General features: G+C 44.8%; 1 pseudogene; it reads left to right on the forward strand.

Moving 5' to 3' along the window:
- The first annotated feature begins 13,967 nt into the window (after window positions 1-13,967).
- Window positions 13,968-14,958, forward strand: LOC102878469 (annotated as a pseudogene).
- Window positions 14,959-21,735: the final 6,777 nt, after the last annotated feature.

The following is a 21,735-nucleotide window of genomic DNA, read 5'->3' on the forward strand; positions in this document are numbered from 1 at the left end:
CTTGCCCCTCCTATCCCGCCTTACAAAGGCACAGATGCTCTAAGACACAAATTAGAGCTCACGGCTACCATTAATGAGTGCTTTCTATGTGCCGGGAAATCCATCTCAAGCCTAACCAGCAAGAACTGTGATCTCCATTTTGGTGATAGGAAAACTGAGGCTCAGGTAGGTCGACCCACCCAGATTGACCGACTAGAAGGGACAAAGCCAGGACTTGGGCCCAAGCCTGACTCCGAAGCTCGTATACAGCCTCCATTTTCTATTCTGTCTTCTCTAAATCCACAGAGACCTAACACATTCTTGCTACTGTTCTGGGTTAATCATTTGGGACAGGTTGGAATGTGTGGCAGACTAGCCCCTTCACACAAAAGAAGTAGTAGAAGAGTACCCTTGCTCTGGAGGATAAACAGGAGTAGGACTTCAGAAGACTAGCCATCACATTTGTGTGATGATGCGAAGTTACACATTTTGCCCAAAGTCACACAACATATAATTTAAGAGGCAAAGCCAGAAGCTGAATTCATGTCTCCCATGACTTCTGTCTCCTGGATCGGCGAGTACTCCTTAGCCTGTACTCTCAGGGCTGCCAGTCTACCCCTTTCGGTTCTGGCTCTTCCTCTTCCTAATGATTTGATCAACCACAAATTCTTCCATTAAGTGGCATATGGTATTTATCTCATTCCCTCCCTTCAATACGCACTGACCCCTTAGGATGTACAAAAGACAGAGAAAATGTGATCTCTGCTCAGAAAGATATATCAACACCAGTGTATGATTCCAGATCCCTCTGCATCAGAAGGCGAATCCCCCAAATGCCAAGTCTTACCAGGAAGGCAAGATTTATATGTGTAAACCGGACTATCTGAATGTGGTATCAAGCAATTCAGACAGAAAGTGCCACAGAAAGTCAGAGGGAACAGAAGTGATCATCTAGAAAGTTTATGAATGAGAAGGGATTTGAGGTGAGTTTTGATAACACTTAAACAGAAATGGATAGACAAGATAGAAATATAAAGGAAAATCAGTGCTTAACAGATGGAGAGAGATAAAAGAGAACAGAGCAATAACAACAACAAAAAATAGAAGAAAGGAGGGAGACGGAGAATCGTACTAGGTCAGTAGACAGGTAAACCCTGGTTGGTCCTGGTTTTCCACATTTCCAGGATGAGTCAGGAGCCATTTGACTATATAGGCAGAGGATTGGAAGTACACTCTCTTAAAGTGCGTTCTGGCCCTGGGATTCTGGAAGTAACTTGCTCCAAGGCCCTTAGTCTTCCTTTACAGAGAGGTCCATTGGCAGCCCGACCATGACTTGAGGAAGGGTAGCCTGGTTTGAGCTGCCCACACCGTTTCCAGCCTCTCCTTTAGCCACTTAGGTGACCTCCTTGGCCCCTCCTTGGACCATCATCTCAGTGTCCTCCCAGTCCTTCCTCCCTGCTCATCCCCACACCTGAGTCACTTTGCCACCTGCTTGCTCCCCACCTGCTCTCTGGCTGCTTCCGCGAAGGAAACAAATATCTCCAACCTGCCAACTGGCATCAACACCAATGTGTTGTTCCAGACCCCTCCACATCACAAGGCAAGGCTCCAAACTTCCCTGAGCTTGTGCCCTGTTCTTTTCCACACAGCTGCTCTTCCAAACTTCGGTTTCCCCTCTGCCAGCCTCTACCCACTTACTTCTCCAATCAGCCTCCTCAACTCCTGTTTCATTGAGAAATCAGAAGCCATCTAGCATGAACTTCCTGTCCTCCAACCCCCTCTCCTTCCACTGCTGGGAGAGGGGTCCCTCCTTTTGGCCAAGGCCAATCCCACATACACATGCAAAGATCCCATCCCCTCTTGCCCTACAGGGAGCTGGCACTGTCAATCGTCCCTTCCCTCTCCTGAATCTCTCACCTCAGCTTCTTCTCCTCCTATCACACAGTGTAACCTGCAGCATCCTACAGCAGCAACAACCAGTTTCCCCAGCCCCTGCTTCCTCTTGTCCTTCCCAGCTCCTAAACTTGTAGGAATACACCTGCTCTCTGTATCCACTTCACTGCTTCCCTTCATCCCTCACCCTAGTGAAGTCTGGCCCAGGCCCCCTCTGATCACCCCGCCCTCCCTGCCCCGCTAGGTCTCCAAAGACTTCCATGTCTCCATATCAGGGCTGCCTGCCAGTCCTTATCTAGCCTGACCTCTCTGTGTCATCAGAAGCCTCTGAACATTTTCCTTTCCCTTCTTGGAGCTCTTTCTTTTCCCTAATCTCCTGCTGGCTGCTTTCCCTTCCCTGGCCTCCTAATTCCTACACTTGGCTCTTCTAGTTTCTCACACTATGTGACCACTCTAGGAACTCTCACCCAAAGACAGCGAGGGTGATGGAAAGAATATTGGCTTTATGGTCAGAAGGTTTTAGGTTTTAGTTCCAGCCCCATCAGTAGGTGAGCTTGAATAAGTTTCTTCACCTCTGTGAGCGTCAACTTCATCTAAAAGACAGGGAGGATAAAATTCTGACTTTGTGGGTTGTTGGAGCTTACTGCTGAGAAGCCATGTGGAAGGTCCAGCACAAAGTAGCTGGAAAGTTTGTGGGGCCACCAATGTGCTGATGACTCCCAAATCTATATCCCTAGCCCTCACTTTTCTGTATGTCCGATTTTCAGATCTGTATCTCTAGCTCCCTCCTCTCTTTTCTACTTAGTGCTATATTTCTGCCTAATTTATAGATATTTACAAAGGTATTTTTCAAGACCTCAAGCTGAACTGACTCCCAACCAAATTCACTGTTCCTCTCAACACTCTGTCCTGATCTGTCTTCTTCCTGTGATCTCCATCTTGGGGTTAATGGCTCCATAACTCACTCAGCGGCCCCAGGTAGATTTCTCCAGGTCTGTAAGGACTCTTTCCTCTTCCCCATCTAAAACAGGCCACCAGATCCTGGGGGTGAAACTTCTGAGACCTCCCTCAAATCTAATCATCTTTTCTGCCCCTATTGCTGCTGCCTCAGTTCAGGCACTCAGTGTATCTCCTGTGGACCATTGCCTTACAGGGTTAAGTTCTAACTCTTTAGCATGGCCCTCTGTGTCAGTCCCGAACCCTTTCCTCCGATTATGTTTCATATTTCTGTTCTGATCTCACCGTCACTACACCTAAGCAACACCATGCCTGGCACATATTGTGTTCTTGCCAGCTGGAAAGCCATTACTACCCTTCAAGATCCAGCTTAAATGTACCTTGTTTATGAAATCTTATTATCCCAGCAGGTTTTGAACTCAGTGGTCCTTGAAACCCAGCCTGTTCATGCTGTACTGTAATAGTCTATTTCCCTCTACTAAGTCTGTCAGACCTTTGAAGGCAAGAGCCATATTGGTTACCAAGCATATGCCTGGCATGTACTGTGCTCAATGAATGTTTGCTGAATGAATGAAAGAATGAAAGATGGTGAACTCATGGGAATCCCAAGGAAAAGTAGAGCATCCTCTGACTTGTCTCCCAGCACCCCACCAGACTTAGAGTGCTGCAGCTGCCTAAAGGACTGGTGGCAGCAGAGGCAGCTAAATGGAGGGGCAGTGTGGACACCAGGGGCAGTGCGGAGATGCCCAGCTGAAAAAAATCACGGACATGCAGAGGGCCTAGAAGGGGACTCTGGCCAGAGACTTCCAGATTCTGGAAGAGAAAGAAGCAGAGCTGAAACCTTCCAAAAGCTCAGGATCTCCCCCAAAAGTTTAGAGCATTGGATGATGGCAGCCTGGATAAAGCAGCCAGAGGCAATAGAGAGGGGAGAGAAGCAGTGACAGAGGCCTGGGACCAAGGTGGATGGGGTAGGGTCCACTGGCAGCTAGCTACCATCTGAATGATGGGGAAGCAGACTCAGGAGGCAGAACCCTCATCATCTCCATCCTTTCATCAAATATCTTTCCTAATGATGCTTAAAATCTCACCATTAGATAATCACTCCTTTGAGCTAAATCCTATGTACCTTGGGTCCCAAATACGTATATCCCTGTGAAAGAGGGTGACAGAATTAAGCTTTTGCTTAATTAAAATGTTAGTTATCAGATGAAGCCTTAAGAAAGGTGTGACAGATGAGGGACTATGGGAACACTCATAATAAACTTCTTAACTTTGCTGAGACCTGGCTTGGCTTTGCCCTCTTACCCTGTTTCTGTTTGGCTCTCCTCCCCCAGATTCCTACCGGGTTCTTTCCCCAGAGGAAAAGATGGAGAGATGGAGGAGAACCTCTCCATCTAACAGTATGATTTCTGTAAGTACCCTGGATTAAGGAAAAGATGGGCAGAGGTATTGGGGCAAGTTCAAGGTCTTCACGAACCAATTCATACAGTGAATTACTGTAAAACAAATCTCAGTTCCCCAATAGCTTCTATTATATTTTCTGAGAAGGGCTCCCCTAGTACTGAGAATACTTTTAGGAGAAGCCGAAAACCTGCAGCAAGGAAGAGGTCAAAATGTTTGCCAGCTACGTGCTTTTGCTGAGTGTCGATTTCCTTTCAAAGTTTGCCTCCCTTGTTTGGCAAAAGTCTCTCTCTTTTTCATGCCACCTCTCCTCCTCTGTCTTAGATGGAAAGCTGTCCTAGGCATCATGCTGAGCTGGCTGGGGAAAGTTGAGGGGCACAATAACCAGGGCTGGGATTCCTTGATGTCCCATGGTGGTCCTGCAAAAGTCAGTCTGCGGGAGGCTGCAGTGGGCTAGAGGAGAACAGGCTGGGATTCTGACTCAGGGATGCTCCTCCCCCTTGGTCAGCCTAAAGGCCACTGAGGAAAGAGAGGAACTTATTCTAGTCCTCTTGTGTCCGCACCCTGGTCCAATCTTGAGGGATTTGATTGAGAAATTCCGTTGCTTCTCTTTGGCGGCCCCAAGCTGTAATGCTACCCTTCACCAGTAGGTGCCGCCGTCTAACATACCATCCTCCAGCCCTTGGTGAAGCCCTGAAATCAGACCTGGGGGAGCCTACTCAAGGAAATCAGTGCCTCAAACAAATTTGCAAATGAAATGATTATAAATGAGATACACCCACACTGGTGACGTTAAGATGTGGAATTAATTGTATGTGGGCTTCTTTATAACCATAGATTCAGTTTTTAATGAGTTTGACATTCCTTGTGTACTTACTATGTGCCAGGCACTTAAAGGAGATGGAAATTCAAAGATGACATGGTTTCTTCTCTCAAGCTCATAATTAGGTAAGAGAGAAAAATTTGCATCGAAATAATTAGAATGTAAGGAAGAACATAGTAAATGCCCAAATACGGAGGTGCCAACATAAAATTCTAATGAGTGCATAAAGGAGACAGATTAATTCCAGCTGGAAGCTTGGGGACGTCTCAGAGGAGAGGGTTTAAAAGACGACCTCAAAGAATACATAGAATTCTCATACATGGAGTTGGGTGAAGAGAGAGAGGGCTTTCCAGGTGGTGGAAACGAGGTGAGCAGGGACGGGGAGTGGGGAATTAATAATATGGTTGAACCAGAGACAAGTATATAAGTGGGGTGGGGAGGGAGATCTGAAAGGTGGGGTGAGCCTGATGATGAAGAGCCTATTTCTATCTGATGCTTTGGGGTTGATGTTATTGCCTAGGCTCCGGAACTCCTGATGACTTTAAAGCAAGACAGCATGGCTGGCTCACATCTTGAACTGACTTTATATACCCTGGGCTTTATGTACTCTGCAGGATTTCTTCAATGTTTAGTGAATTTATTTCATCATAGACGCAGGAAGAGAACAGAGAGGAGAAAAGGGGAAAGGGAACACAAAAAGAAGTGAAAGGGAGGGAAATAATGGATGGAAGAAAAAGAAAGATGGAGAAGGAGGAGAGAGAGAAAGAGAAGGAGGCAGCAGGAGAGGAGGCAAAGCAGACCCTGCACTGGGAGGAGGCTCTCCTCAGAGCTGTACAGGCTCAGGGAGCTCTTTGGGCTTTTCCAGGCCAGCGGCCTCTGGCTCCAGGCCCTGAACCACAGAGGACAATGTGAGGCGGGTTTGTTTGGTGATGTGTTTTCTGCTGGCCCTGTTTGTTTGTGTTTTTCTGGCAGTGGACATGTCTGTGGTAGAGAAGAAGGAGGAGGTCAGGGGCGTGGCTGGCATTGACAATGGTCCCTGGGCCAGCTGAGCTGGTGGGATCCTTTAGTGGGAGCTTGTGGGCATTGGAGCTGGACTTTTGATGTCCCTGGGAGGGGCCTCTATGCGGGTGCCTAGAGCCAGGTGGCCTGCCCCAGCCCAGAGATGGTTTGGTCCAAGCTCTTTGTCCCTGTCTTTCCCCATCCCGGCAGGAAAGAATTAGTCCTTGAGGCCTGGGCTCTTTGCCTGTGTAGCCAGGATGTCGTGCTGGGCCGGGGAGCCTGCGGCGGGGTGGGGGTTGACAAGAGCAGCTACTTCCAATTCGGTGCTGGGGGCCTCAAGGGGAGTCCACACGAGCCAGCCTGCTCACAGGTCCTGATGATGAGTCTGGCTTTCTCCTGTGCCACAGCCCTTGGAAGCCAACCTAACGAGCACTATTAAAGTTAATGAAACGAAATGATTCCACCGTTTGCTCAGTTACAACTCTTTACGAGATTGCTCCCTCTTGCACAGGAGATTCATTTGAGCTGCCAGGGTTTGGCCTTTGTTCCCCTAATTTTTATTGGCCCATTAACAAGATCAGATGCTCTGGGCTGACCAGGAATATCTGGTACTGAGGTCCCAACGAGCCCCACTGGGTGCAGTATCAGGTGGCCTTTTGAGTCCAAATTACCCTTAGAATAGCCCTTGTTGCCCTTTCTCCCTCTGTTGCTTCCCTACCTCCAAACCCAGTTTTATATATAGGTACCGCAGCAATGTGGGAAGACTTCAGAACTTAGGAGATGCTTTCCCATCTCCTTTAGCAAATGTTTCAACCCACTGATGTAATAGTTCGCCCAGTAAGAGCTCTAGTTCCTTTGGCCTAAGGACTTTACTCCTCATTAAAATGGAAATACACTGAACTTCCATAGTCATTTACATGTTGGTGAGAATTAGTTCACACGGTCACACATGGATAGGCTTCAAGGGGATCGATAATCTCTTAAATTGCATATAAATTTTTGTCTCCAGTGTTCATTTTTCCAGAGAGGTTTTCTATAGCTTTCTTCTAATTTTCCATGACACAACTGCCCCTCCCCCGCAAAAAAGGGGAAAAAAAAACTCTATAGAAGTAGAAGAACAGTCCATAACTGGGGCACAGAAGATAAACCCTCTTACTTGAACCATCTTCTTGGCCAACCCCACCCTGAGGAGGTACCAGTCCCCTCCATCTTTAGAGATATTTCCTCCCAGACCTCCCATCATCACCACAGATTAACCAAATCTTTCCTAAATCCAATCTCAAGTTGTGGGTCAGGGGCAAAAGGAGAGCTCTTTAACACCATGTTGATTTACATGGCAAGGCTGTAAATGATAGGTTTACATGCTGGAGTAAATACTCATAAACTCATTGTAAGCACAGGGTATCACATGCCTTTGGGTGCCCAGATCCTCTGCAGCTCCACACAGGCCTGGCGTTCAGAAGATCAGAGAGGAGAGTGCTGAGCTGGCACTCTCGGCACTGTGACAAAGTCACAGGTGTAACTGACTATGGAGGAAGAGGGCACACTTGGAGCTGGTCTCTGTAACCCCTCATCTTCCCCCACAGAGCAGGTAGCTTCTGCTCAGCGATGACTTAGAATGGCTCCTCCCTGCTCAGCCAATCTGACTGTTCTTGTGGGTTATGGCATTATCACCAGATGTTCCCCGTTGAAATGCGAAGGGGCTTCTTGGGAAGAGGAGTTGGGCCTGAGAGTCTATTCTTCACATGGCAGCCAGAGTCATCTTAAAGCAGAGTTTCACAATCTTAGCACTATTGAAATTCATCCTGGGGGCCATCCTTCACATGGTAGGGTATTTACCAGCATCTCTGGCCATTACCCACCAGAGAGGCCAGCAGCACTACCCACCCCCTCAAGTTACGACAACCAAAAATGTCTCCAGGCATTATCAAATGTCTCCTGGGAGTGGGGGGCAAAATTGCCCCTTCTCTACCTCCCACCTCGTTGTGAATCACTGTCATAAAGCATAAATCAAATCCTATCACTCCCTGATTAAAATCCTGCAACATCTTCCCATTGCTCTGAGCATGAAATCTAACTGCTTGGTGTGGTTCTGCATAGGCTAGCTTTGCGTCCTCTCCAGCATCACTTGTGATCCTCCGGTCTCGTCTGCCATCTCCTTTTAGCCACATGAAACTTTTTGATGTACCTAGACAAACCAAGCTTTTTCTTGGACAGAATGGAAAATGGAGAGACATCGACAGATTGGGGATGTATTTTGGAGACTTTTTCACACACATTTATGACAACTCATAAATATTTGACCTACTGTATTACTTTTGTTTTTCCTGTCTCCATGAGAGCAGGAACCCTGTCAGGCTTGTTCACTATTGTATCCCCATCATCTCCCATAGTGCCTGCCACACACAGTAGGTCCTGAATAATTATCCATGGAATGAATGAATAAGGGTGGCAGGACTTCACAGAAGGAAAGGAATTATTCTGGAAGGTTTCTTGGGCACATTGAGGCTTGAAGCTTGGGTAGAAAGGTCAGAGGGCAGGAAGAGCAAAACGTGTTCTGGAACAAGGCTTAGGGGATGGCAGAAGAAAAGGCCCAAAGAAAGCACAGTGGCCAAAATGTATTGCAGTTGACCCAGGCAACAGGCAGGCAGCAGAAACTCCTCATCGGAAAGAACAAATCTGTGTGAATGTGATTTTCAATCTGAGTGGACCCAGCAGTGAAGTACTTAAGTAAGGAGAGAAGTCAGCCAGGTTGGAGCCTGTTGAAACTGGGGCCAAACCAGGGAGAGCTTTGATTGCTGAGCCTGAAGCCTGGACTTGGCTGAGCCTCTGAAAAGTAACGATTATTTCTCTTGCGGTATCTGATGTTGGTGACTCTGACTCCCCTGATCCCCTTGAAACCCTGGAACCAACACTGTGGCCATAAGAGAAGTCAGGGGACTGACCAGACAAGTGAGCCTCGACCAGTGCAGAGAGCCCTGGGACCCAAATGGAAAAGGCCTCAGCCGGATTCCATCTTCCTTCTCTCTCTTGATGTGTGGCCTTGTTCAAGGCATTGGGCTGCAAAGGAACTCATGTCCTTCTTTTGGAAAACAGAGTTAACAATACCTGCCCCATTCAGAGGAGAAATGAGGTCATGTTTGTGCAGCACTGTGAGCTCGCTGGAGACAATGAGTGTATTCTTCTTAAAAGTAACAATAATAATCATTACTGCAAATCTAACCAGTAAATATATCCCCTCAAAGCTGGAGTTGGGCCCCTCAGTGGAATAGCAATTAGAGTTAAAAGAAAATCTCTAGATGGGGGAATTTTCTGGCCCCATTTTGATCTTTGGGGTTTGCAGAGTTGATATCGTTGCGGGAGGGAGAGAGGCCTGAAGCAATAATTCATTTCAATTCCATTCAATTGTACTTATTGTATGCCTCTTGTCCTTGAGCTCTCCCCAGTGGGTTTTGCAACTTCTCGCCCTCCGTCAGTTGAGGATAAAGAGATCCCTCAGGCGTCCATCTCCACACCCACCCAATGTCCTATTCACTCATAGAAATAGTGATTTGGCTATTAGAAATCTTGGACGTTTGGGTATTGGCCACAAACCAGCCTGCTAAGTAGGTGGCCTATCTTGATTACTTGATTCTCTTTTTCACTCATCCCATTAGGTAGGCCAATGCTTCTTAAACTGAGTTGTGCATTCAAAGCCCATGGGTCCTCAGGTGATTGTTATGCAGCCAGCCAGTACCTGTCTGAGTGTGGGAATCACCAGGTTTAGTGAAATGTTAGTTATGGAATGCATTTTCAAGGAGCAGAACAATGCTTATACAAAGGTGGTGTTGTAGTTCGGGTCCCTCTCTCCTGCCCATATCCACAAAATGACAGAAAACTTTAGGGAAAAAGAAATTATACAGTGTGAGGAAATGAGAGAGCCAACAGCATCTCAGAAGCATTGGGTCCCAGAAAGATAAAAAACAAATAGCATCAAAGCTGTAAAGAAATCAAACTATAGGAAATCACAGCTAAAACATATGAAGGAGAAGACTGCTGTGGAGGAAAAAGTGATTTGGAGGCCTCCAAGTCTGAGACAACAGACTCAGAATAACCACAGGAGGTCCCAGGGGTATTCCTAGCTGTTTCCTGACCTGTGTTCAGTAGTTGGCAGTGGTGGATTTGCCGCAGGGTGCTGGGGATAGAGTGGCAGAGCAATGCTCCTAGTAGGGAGAGAGAGAGATAGGGAGCCTTCATGCAGGAGAAAAGCTGCCAGTAAGCCACACATCTCCCTCCCAATCTCAGTAACCAGTGACAGGCTATAGTGAACACAAAGCAGGCCAACAGGTATTCTCAATCACAAAGATGAGCTGAACATCAAGAATCACTAAAGATTTAAGGAAAAATAAAACTATGATTCAGAGAAACTCTAAGCCAACTGTCCAATAGAACTTTCTATGATCATGGGAGTGTTTTATATTTGAGCTGTCCAATATGTAGCCACACACCACATGTGGCTATATATTCCTTGAAACATGACTTTTGCAACCGAGGAACTAAATTTTTTATTTTATTTTAATCGATTTGAGTATAAATAGCAAACAGCTACTATATTGGATAGCACAGCTCTAAACTTAACATATGGAAGAGTTAACACTCAAAGAAATAGAGATAATAGAATAAACAACAACAAAAACCAGTTTAGTCGAAGAATAATTATCTTTGAGAGATGCAAAAGAATAATAAATCCATTTTAAAAATCACCAGAGGTCTTAAAATTTAAATATTGATAATCAGAATTTGAAATTCAGTACACGGTCTGAGATGGATTTAATGATCTGGTTATTAGGAAGATTGAGCTGAAAAAGTTGCCTTAAACATAGTGAAAAGGATAAAAAGATGGAAAGTCTGAGAGAAAAAATTAGGAGACATCTGCCTAATAGGCATTTCAGATGGACACAACTTCAGAGAATAGAAGAGAGAAATTAAAGAACTAATAAAATAAAATATCCCAGTTGTTGAAGAAAGAAATTAATCATTCAATTGAATGTTCCCAGAAAAAAACCTCACACCTAGACACATTATAGTGAAGTTTCAAAACAAAGATAAAGAAAAAAGCCTAGAGGCTTCCAGAGAGAAAAAGCAAGTCACCAATAAAATAATATTAAATTGGTATAAGACTGGATGTTACAAAACAATGGAGCACTATTTCTAAAGTTCCAAGGGATATGAAGTATTCGAGTGGGAGGGAAAAATTAAGACGTTTTTTGTATTACAAGGAGAAAGTTTGCCACCCTTATATTCTTTAATGTATTCCTAGGGGAGGTGCTTTAATAAAAAAAAAATAGTGAATTCGAAAAAGAGGAAGACGTGGGATGCTGACACTATGGTGGACAGAGAAACTAGTAAAACTTTTAGTGGTCTAAATAATGATCGAGGCATAATGTAAACATTTAAAAACAACAATTTGAAACCATAATCTATCCAGATGATCTCAACTTGGGAGGTGACAAATGGAGGAGGAAGAGGAATGCTAAAGTGTGCTAAGGGAGAAAAAGTTCCTGATTAGCTCTATATATTGATAGAAAATCATAAGTTAAAGAATATAGGATTGAAATTTAGAGTAACCAACGGAAGATGGGGAATCGAAAAATACCTTCCAAATCATTAGAGTGAATTTAAAAGGGAAGACGGGCAAAGAAAACTTAATCAATCTAACAAAAGCAGAAAAAGAAAAAAGATAAGAAGAAAGCAAGGTAAAAGGAAGCATAAAATAAAATGATAGGAAAAGTCTAAAAATATCATTAATAATACATAAAAAAATAAAAAATTCCTCTATTAAAGGGCAAAATCCTGCTATAGGCTGTTTACACACATGTATTCAAGACTAAATGACAAGAACATTTTGAATATGAACAGATGGAGGAAATAAGCAAATGATAACAAAATAAAGCAGGTATATTAGCATCAGACGATATAGAATCCAAGGCAAAAAGCACTAAAAGAAACCAAGGAGATATACTGATAAAAGTTACAATCTTACAGAAATATATAATATCTATGACTCTTAACATACAGTAAAGAGTACAGTAATATGTAAAGCAAACACTGATAAAAACCAAGGAGAAATGAACAAATCTTTGATCAATGGATAAAGGTTCAGAAATTTACAGGCCAAGTAGAGAAAAGTCATAATGAGACTAATAAAGGATTTGAGTGACACAATTAATAAGCTTTAACTAATATATGTTATCCCCTACAGCTGGGGGCACATTTTCCCCCCAAATATATTTCTAACATTCACATACACATACCCCCAACAAATTTCAAACTAACAAAAAAACAAACAAAAAATCCACATTATACCAGCCATTTTCTCTGTCCACGATAAGTAATTAACATCAAACTGGTTGGTGGAGTGAGGCAGACTCTATATCTACTTAGAAATGCAATCTCATTCATAGGGAATTCCTTGGAACTCAAAGTCTGGCTTATCTCTGCTCCAGCCCATTCTGGTATATACTTATGGATATAAGTCTCACATATGATTGTCATCTGTCATGGTATCCCAAAGCGGGGAACATTATTGTGAACTTCTGCTCCTGAGAGTAAAAGTCTAAATAAACTCAGCCTGGGATTCAAAACCCTTTAGCATCTGACCCCAGCTTGCCTTTCTTCTCTCACCTCCCATCTGTTTCTCCAACACACAAACTCTTGGTATATCTACCACCTAATGGATGCTCCTGGTCCATGACACCCATCCTGTTAATGAACGCATGCCCTGTTACTAAACTGTCCTATCTGTGTAAATCTTGCCTCTTTAAACTCATCATGCACTCCAGTGAACTATATATGGCTCAAGGGTCATATCTGACCTGGTCCCGTTTTTGTAAATAAATTGTTTTTATTTTCCTCTGGGATCAGGATGTCATTTGGATTTACTCTATCTGAGTGAAAGAGGCAGTGGGAGTTTATGTTATTATATTTATCTTTAAAATGAGGAAATAGGAACAAAGGAAAATTAAAGTTTGTCCAGTATAGCACACTGGTGAATCTGGAATTAGCAAGCACTGTCTCGTGATCTAATTCCTAATTGTTGTTGTTGTTGTTTCTCTTGGACATCTCCTTTATTTCATAGAAGTTTATAATGTGATTCCTATGAGTCAGGCATTCTTGTATGTGTTTTATAAATATTCACTCAGTTGACTCTTAAGGCAGTATTACGAGTTAAGTATTGCTATTATCATCCACATCATATAGGTGAGGAAACCGAGGCACAGGGCAGTGACGTAACTCATGTGAGGACACATTCCTAGTATGTGGCAGAAGCAATTTGACTCTGGAATCTATACTTAACCACTGTCCCATGCTGCCCTTTATCCTCAGATGTAACTTGTCTTTTTCCTATAGGTCGAAAACACATCCAATAATACCTAATCTCCCTATCCTGTGATAGGTAGAGCTTCTACTCTATTTAACCTATTAAATCAGCCACTAAGGAGGGTACAAATAACGAATGTGAGTTCTCAGAGGGCAGAGGATTATCTAGTTTACTGCATTCCCATCACCTAGAACAGTGCCCGAATAAACGATCAGGTGAATAGATGAATGAATGGATAAATGTATGAATTAGATGTGTATGTAAATAAAGTTTTATTGGAACACAGGCACACCCATCATTTACATAATGTTTATGGCTCCTTTCCCAAGAGTTGAGTATTTACAACAGGGGTCCTATGGTCCACAAAGTCTAAAACATTTACTATATGGCCCTTTACAGAAAAAAACATTTTCTTCCTCTTGTTGTCATCATCAAGCCAAAGCTCGAGAGGAACCCCTATCACCACTTATTGCATGAAAAATAAATGATCAAGAATGGCCTGTGCAACAGACAGCCTTGTCTTCCTCACAATGCCAGCCAAGATGCTGAGACACAATGGTGAAGGTCAGAGTGAACGGATTTGGCAATATTGGGCACCTGGTCATCTGGGGTGCTTTTAACTCTGGCAAAGTGGACATTGTCACCATCAATGACCCCTTCATTGACCTCAACTACATGGTCTACATGTTCCAGTATGATTCTACCCCTGCCAAGTTCGAAGGCACAATCAAAGCTGATAATGAGTTACTTGTCATCAATGGAAAGCCCACCACCATCTTCCAGGAGTGAGATCCCACCAACATCAAATGGGGCAATGCTGGTGCTGAAAATGTTGTGGAGTCCACTGGTGTCTTCACCACCTTAGAGAAGGCTGGGGCTCACTTGAGGGGGCAGAGCCAAGAGGGTTGTCAATTCTGCCCCTTCTGCAGACGCTCCCATGTTTGTGATGGGTGTGAACCATGAGAAGTATGACAACTCCCTCAAGATTGTCAGTAATGCCTCCTGCACCACCAACTGCTTGGCCACCTGGCCATCCATGACAACTTTGGCATCGTGGAGGGACTCATGACCACAGTCCATGCCATCACTGCCACCAGAAGACTGTAGATGGCCCCTCTGGGAAGCTGTGGTGTGCTGGCTGAGAGGCTGCCCATAATACCATTTCTGCTTCTACCGCCGCTGCCAAGGCTGAGGGCAAGGTCATCTCTGAGCTGAATGGGAAGCTTACTGATATAGCCTTCCGTGTCCTTACCCCCAATGAGTCAGCTGTGGATCTGATCTGCCACCTGGAGAAAGCTGCCAAATATAATGACATCAAGAAAGTGGTGAAGCAGGCTTCGAGGGCCCCCTCAAGGGCATTCTGGGGTATACCGAGGACAAGGTTGTTTCCTGAGACTTAAACAGTGATACACATTCTTCCACCTTCAATGTTGAGGCTGGCATGGCCTTCAGTGACCACTTTGTCAAGCTCATTTCCTGGTATGACAATGAATTTGGCTATAGCAATGGAGTGGTGAACCTTAGGGTCTACTTAGCCTCTAAGTAGTAAGAGCTCCCTGGACTACCAGCTCCAGTGAGAGGAAGAGAGACCCTCAGCTACTGGGGAGTCCTTGCCTCAAATTGATCCCCCAACACAAAGAATCTTCTGGCATCCAGTTTCTATCTCAGATCCCCTGAAGAAGGAGAGGAGCTTAAAGAGCCCTACCTTGTCATGCACCATCAATAAAGTTTGCTGTACCCAGCTGGAAAAAAAAAAATAATAATAAAATAAAATTGAGAGGAAGAGAGACCCTCAGCTACTGGGGAGTCCTTGCCTCAAATTGATCCCCCAACACAAAGAATCTTCTGGCATCCAGTTTCTATCTCAGATCCCCTGAAGAAGGAGAGGAGCTTAAAGAGCCCTACCTTGTCATGCACCATCAATAAAGTTTGCTGTACCCAGCTGGAAAAAAAAAAATAATAATAAAATAAAATATTATGAATAGCCCGTGCAGGAAAAATAGCAAGGATGCTCTTTGTGCCTCAAGAATGCCCTTATAGGGCAAGGGGAGGCAATGTTAGCAGATGGCTGTCACCATTGCACAAGTGGTTAGAAGGCAGGCTTTGGAGCCCAATTGACTTGGGTTTGACTTTAGGCCCTTCCATTTAATGGCTGTATGACTTCAGGAAGGTTCCATGCTCTCTTTGAACCTCAGCTTGCTTCTCCATAAAACTGTGGATGATAAAATCGACCTCAAGGGTGATTCAAGCCTCAAGCAAGATAATGCACAGAAACTATCTAGGAATTAGGAGCCCTGATAAATGGTCATTCTTTTTCATTGTGGACACCAGCCGTGTTCCATGGTTGGTCTTCAGTTATAACCAGCCAGTTTAAAATGAGCTTTTGTGCCCAGGTAGCCCTTCACCACTGCCTCCACTCCCTTCCTGCAGTTACCACTAGCTCTCATTCAGGTCCACCATCCCTGACTTCTGCTCCTCCAGTCCTGCTCCTCAGTACTTACACTCTCCCTTACTCTGTTTTTCAAGTCGTTAATGTTCTCCCATGAACCCAGACACCTGTCCATACAGATCTGCCCCTCTAAGGGGTCCTGCGAACTATTCAGATTTGCTCACTTGATGGACAACAGCTCTGGGCTGAGTGGGTTTGCACCCACCAGTCTCTCCAGGGTGGCATCCTCATTCCCAGCCACCCTAGACAGCTTTCCCCACCCGGTGTTCCAGAGCTTGAAATTCCTGCCATCAGAAAGGCATTCTTACCCTCAGGATATTCCTCTGTTAAAATGTAGGTAATTCCTGGGAGGAGATCACCTGTGTCCAGGTTCTTATCTTGAGTCACAGCCTCCGGGAGTCTTAACCTCCTAATGGTCAACTAATTCCAGGATGTTGTAGTACCAAATGAGATCGCATACCTGAAAATGATTTCAGTATTGGGAAGAGAAATATGTACGTAAAGGATTATTCTTAGTCACAGTTAAAAGGTATTAGCAGTTATCCTCTCCATTTTATTGAAAATGGCTTTTCAAATAGGTCCCAAGGAGTCGCTCTCTAATGGTAGAATTCCAGACGACAAAATAAGTTAAAAAATACTTATGGGGCCAGGGTTGGGTATTTTCCTCTCAAAGCCCACTGCCCAAGTGGCCATCAACTCAGCCAAATTTTAGGCCAGTTCTGACCACTGGAGTCTTGGAGAGAAGAAAGGGCAGCTGGTGTGACTGAGGTGTTAATGCTGAGGCTTAGAATCAGGAAGAATCTTAGAACCCTCTGGGATGAGGAAATTGAGGCCCAGAGAGAGAAAGTCGCTCGCTCATCCAAAGTGCGGGAGCCTAAGTAGAAAAGTAAGCAGAGACTAAAGTAACTCAGGTGGGAATGGGGGCTAGGATGGGTCATAGACAGGATAGAGTCAAAACTGTGTTCAGGGCACTGCCCTCTTGGCAGCGCTAGCCCCTTTCAGGGCTTTCCTTGTGCACACCCAGCACAGACACACAGACAGGCAAGTCTATTCATCCCCTCACCCAGGTTGCCCCTTCCGCATCAAGTGCAACCTGTCCTCGCCTGGGGCCACCCTACCAAGAGGAGGCCTCTCATTCCCAGCCCTTGGCCCAGAGAGAGAAAGTCCGAAACAATGCCTCTAAACTGAATACATTTTTGTCTTTCTTCAAGGAACAATGGCCATGGACTGGAGTAGAACTAGAACATGAACTTCAGGTGCCTGGGAGTGTGTAGGTATGGGGGTAGAGAGGGGGTTGGGGGACAGAGGACTCGAAAGAGCCTCTCCCCACCATCTCCTCCCATGACCCACCTGCACCCCCGTTCCCCTGAAGCATTTCTGGTGGCAGTTGACTTTCATTTGAACACTACTTGATTCTCAACCTTCATGCTCTCATGGGGCTCTGAGGGGCTACACTGGTCGCTCTCCCACCCACACCAGCGGTGCCCTGGACACTCGCCACACACAAAGAAGACCAGGAACCACAACCAGGGAACAGCTTAAAATGGCCCAATCAACACCCCAAAGAGGGCATCCCTCCCCTTCCCTGAGAAGACCTGGAGCCCCCTGCTGGGGACTGGCAGGGCCATGTGGGTAACCTGGAGGCCAGGGGCTGACCCCCAAATCCCTCACTGTGGGAACCCCAGCATGCGCTCTTTTTAGGAGTAGCTGAGACAATGAGCCCCACCGGGAGCAGGAGATGACGCATTTTTCTGTGGCCACGAGCCACTTTTGACGGGTCCGCCCCATTGGGGAGCAACTGAAACCTCATCCCACCCAGCACGGCTTTTGTCTGCACCACATATTTGTCTTATTTAGAAGATTTTTGTGGGTTTTCCCGTCTTTCTCTAGCGCTCACTGCCCTGAGGGGGACAGAAGCCATGGTGGGGCTGAGGGAAGGGGGCGAGAGGCATTCTTGGGGCATTATGCTTGGTGGTCTGTGGCACAATTGGAAGTGGGGAGAAATCTGCCCCTCCACACCACCCTCCGTGCCCAAAATGGGCGCCCTGGACCTAGGCCACATGCCTCTCCTCTGCTAGGACTCACGCCTCTCTAGGTCCTTCCCCTTCCTGTTTCCTCTCTGTCTTCTCTTAGGTTCCTCGGCTCCCTCTCTGGCACCCTTTTTTTATTCTTTCATATTCCCTTCCTCCAGCCAGCTTAGCGCCTTGTAATTTCCTACCTCTCGGCCATAACCCATAACTTTCCTCCCCCTTGGAGCACCCTTCCCTTTCTTTCTACCTGTCTGAATTGCAGAGTACCTCTCAGGGCCTGTTGTCACCTCACTTCCTCCTTGGTTTTCCATAGACTACTCTAGCCCTTGGCAGGAGCTCCTGTTTCGAAACTCCAAAAGTGTGTGTTTTCTATCCCTTTGGTGATTCCAAACACACCCTGCCTCTATATCATCTGCCCACCAACATGGCCGACAGAGGCCATGGCTTTTGTTCTTCGATTCCTCTTTGTACAAAGCAATTTTTCAATTAATATTTGTTTGTTTGGGGCTTCTCAAGGGCTGGCCATGGACCAGATGAGAGAATCTTAGTGATGAGAGAGACCTAATTCTCTTAAAGCTTGAATTTCTGCAACAAAGTGTCTGGCTTGAGCTTACATGCCTCTAGTGATAGAGAGCTCACTACTTTCTGGGGCAACCCATTTCCTCTCCTGATAGTTCTGATCACAAGAATTCTCATTTTGAGCTAATACTTGTCACCTTCTGGCTCTCCTCACCCCACTCCCAGCTGGACCACATAAAACTATTCCAGTCCTCTTACCTCACAACCACCCTGCAGGTATTTGAAGGCAGCAACCTCCACAGTCTTTTCTTTTTCAGTCCTAACCTCTAGTGCCCCAATGCCCCGATGACCGTGGACTTTGGGTGCTGCCCCACCCCCATGCTGAGTCTCTTCCCAAACCCCTGCCGAACTCATTCTCCTGACAAAAATTTCCCTCCTTCTGGACCAAAATGGATGTCCTAAACTTTCAGATGGGACTTGCCTCCATGTGGTAATTTGAGATGTCCTAAAGGAAAGCATCCACTCTCTCACCAGATTAAAAAAAAAAAAAAAAAAATTAGAGGACATCGTGCAGCTTCTTTGTCTATTTCCCCATTTGTTTTTGGAGCAGCTCTCCCCTCCCCTGAAGTGGTAGCCAGCAAATCCGACAACTGATTCTACAGTTAGTGGAGGATGAGCTTTCTACACACCTCAAAGGCTGTCTTTTAGGTCATTTATGTGCATTTTAATAGAGGTATGCCAGAGGGAATACCAAATGTTTTAAACCAAAGGGGTGACTCATGGTGCCATTTCAGGCCAGTGAGGTATTTTGGGACAAGTAAGTCTTGTGATGCCTCGCCTGCCTCTCCCCTGATCCTCTTTGGCTGATGGAGAGCCTCCAGCTCCAAGTATATTTGCATTAGGACCAGGCACTTCCCACGCCCCCATATCCTGTGCCAATTATTGAAACTTATGCTTTGCTGCCTTGTATAGCCCACTATCTTTCTTAGGTATCTGTGTCTCGTAGCAAATACAGGACTCCTTGAAGAAAATGACAGAGACCTTAAAGTTTTCTTATCAATGGTCTGTATCTTGATTGTGGTGGTCCTTATACAAATGTATGCATTTATTGAAACTCATCAAATTGTACACTTAAAATGGTTGCATTTTATTGTACATGAATTATATTTTGATAAAGGTAATTTAAAAAAAAGGTTTTCATATTTCTTATAGAGTCTAAAGTCACATCTTGCTCATGGATTCATGTGTCTGTGGACTAACTTACTGAGTTAAGCTGTACCTAGCTAGAGCTATAGCCAGGAGACATCTTAGCTCATATACCAACCACCAACTTGACATGGCTCCTCAAACAATGTGGCTGAAATAAAACTGCATTCTCTAGCCTTACCTCCAACCTGGTCCTCAGGAGACACACTTGATTCCTCACTCAGTATATCTTGCAGGGTTGCTTTAATATGACCACTACCATCACTAGCACTGCTATGATTACAGGTCCCTCATACGCAAGCTCTCTTGCTAATTGCTCACCTTAAGAGATGAAAGCTCTTCCCTGAGTATTCAAGATTGATTCACCAGACCATGGCTTAGTCCCATGAGCTTCCCAGACCCCTGTTCCAGAGGTCACGTGGCAGTGGTCCCACCTGATGGGCTCCTGCCCTTGGGGCAAGGTACAATCTTCCCTGAGTTATGACTCAAGGTTTCTGGGCCTCTTGGAGCCTGGGCCCTGTCCTTCTGTCCAAGCATTTGGCTTATTTGTCTTATCCTGAGCTCATGAATGAGTCCTTTAAAAAAAGAAGATAGTGGCTACTTATGGGTAGTAGGATGGGGTGATTTTTATTTGTCTCTTTATGTTTTCCAGTCTATTGTAATGATTTTTAAGTGAGGGTATCTATCTTGCCTATCAGACTGCAAGCTCACTGAGGGCAAGGACCGAGTCCTACCCCTCTTCATTATCCTCAGCTCCTAGCTCTGTGCCTGGCACATAGTTGGTGTTTGATAAATGTTTATGGACTGATTAATGAGAAAAGTTTCATGAAAACCATGTGGGAGATGTTCTGCACTCACCAGATGGTACCAGATATTGATGAAGATACAGAGACTGGAGGCTTATATTTGACTGATGGAATGTGACTTGGTCCAACCATTTTGGAGAGCTATTTGGCAATTTCTTGTCAAGTAGAAGGTGCCCTCCTATCTTCATTCTGCAGAAACCATCTCTTGCACGTGCACAAGAATGTTCATGGCAATGATATATGTAATTGCAAAAAGTTAGAAGTGTCTATCTGCAATGGACATTGCGGTAGTCACACAGATTCAATCACAGCTTTACTCATTAACGTAGATGACTCTCAGAAACATAAAGTAGATCAAAAAAGAAAGTTGCAGATAGACATATACAGTATGATACCACTTATGTGGTGTTTAAATAAATGCAAAATAATACTATATATTGTTAATTATACATATTAGGCCTCAGGACAGGCTGAGTGGAGATTTGGAGACCAGTTTACCTCTCTGCAAAGGATATATACAATTGATATATTGCATATTTAAATATGTAGTAAAATATAAAGAACGATAAGCATCAGAGTCCGGAGAATGACTCAGCAAGGCGGGGTGAGGGAGAGGAGCAGAGATGTACTTGAGTCAGGTACACAGAGGGCTTCCCCAGCCTTAGCAGAGTGATGTTTATTTACTAGGTTGGGTGGTTGTGGGTACATGACGTTTGTGATATAATTCTTTATTCTTGCTTTTATCTTTACTGTTGTTCACTAGACATTTGCGGCTCCTTTCCCTTCTAAGCACATAGTAGGATGGCACTTCCTGGTTCTTTATGGTTGGGAGGGGCCCTGTGACTAGTTCTGGCCAATGAGTCATGAGCTAGAGCATTTAATTGCCTTTTTGAGACGCTCTGGATTTCTCTTTTGCTTCTGACAATGTTTGAGATGGTGGCTATTTCATCAGCCTGGGTCCCTGAGTGATTTCAGAACCCCTTGCTCATTCTTGAAGGATGAGCAGAAGCAGGAAGCAGCAAGTAGCAGAAGCAGAAACGTGTTAAGGAGCTGTTTGTTACTGCAGCATAATCTAGACTATTCTGACTGTATATATCTTTTAATGTGTCTAGAATATTTTAATTAAAAAATGAAATGAGGGAAAATATCCATGCCTTTCAGGCCAAGATTTGACAAGAGAAGGCATAGGAGAGAAAAAGAGCCTACAAGGCTTTGTTTCCATTGCTGTTTCCTTAAAAAAAAAAGCTTTTTCTAGCTCCCTTTTACACCTTGAGTGGTGGCAATGGACAAACTCAACATTAATTTGGGAAAGA

Source organism: Pteropus alecto, unplaced genomic scaffold (genome assembly GCF_000325575.1).
Source record: "Pteropus alecto unplaced genomic scaffold, ASM32557v1 scaffold202, whole genome shotgun sequence".
Classification (NCBI taxonomy): domain Eukaryota; kingdom Metazoa; phylum Chordata; class Mammalia; order Chiroptera; family Pteropodidae; genus Pteropus; species Pteropus alecto.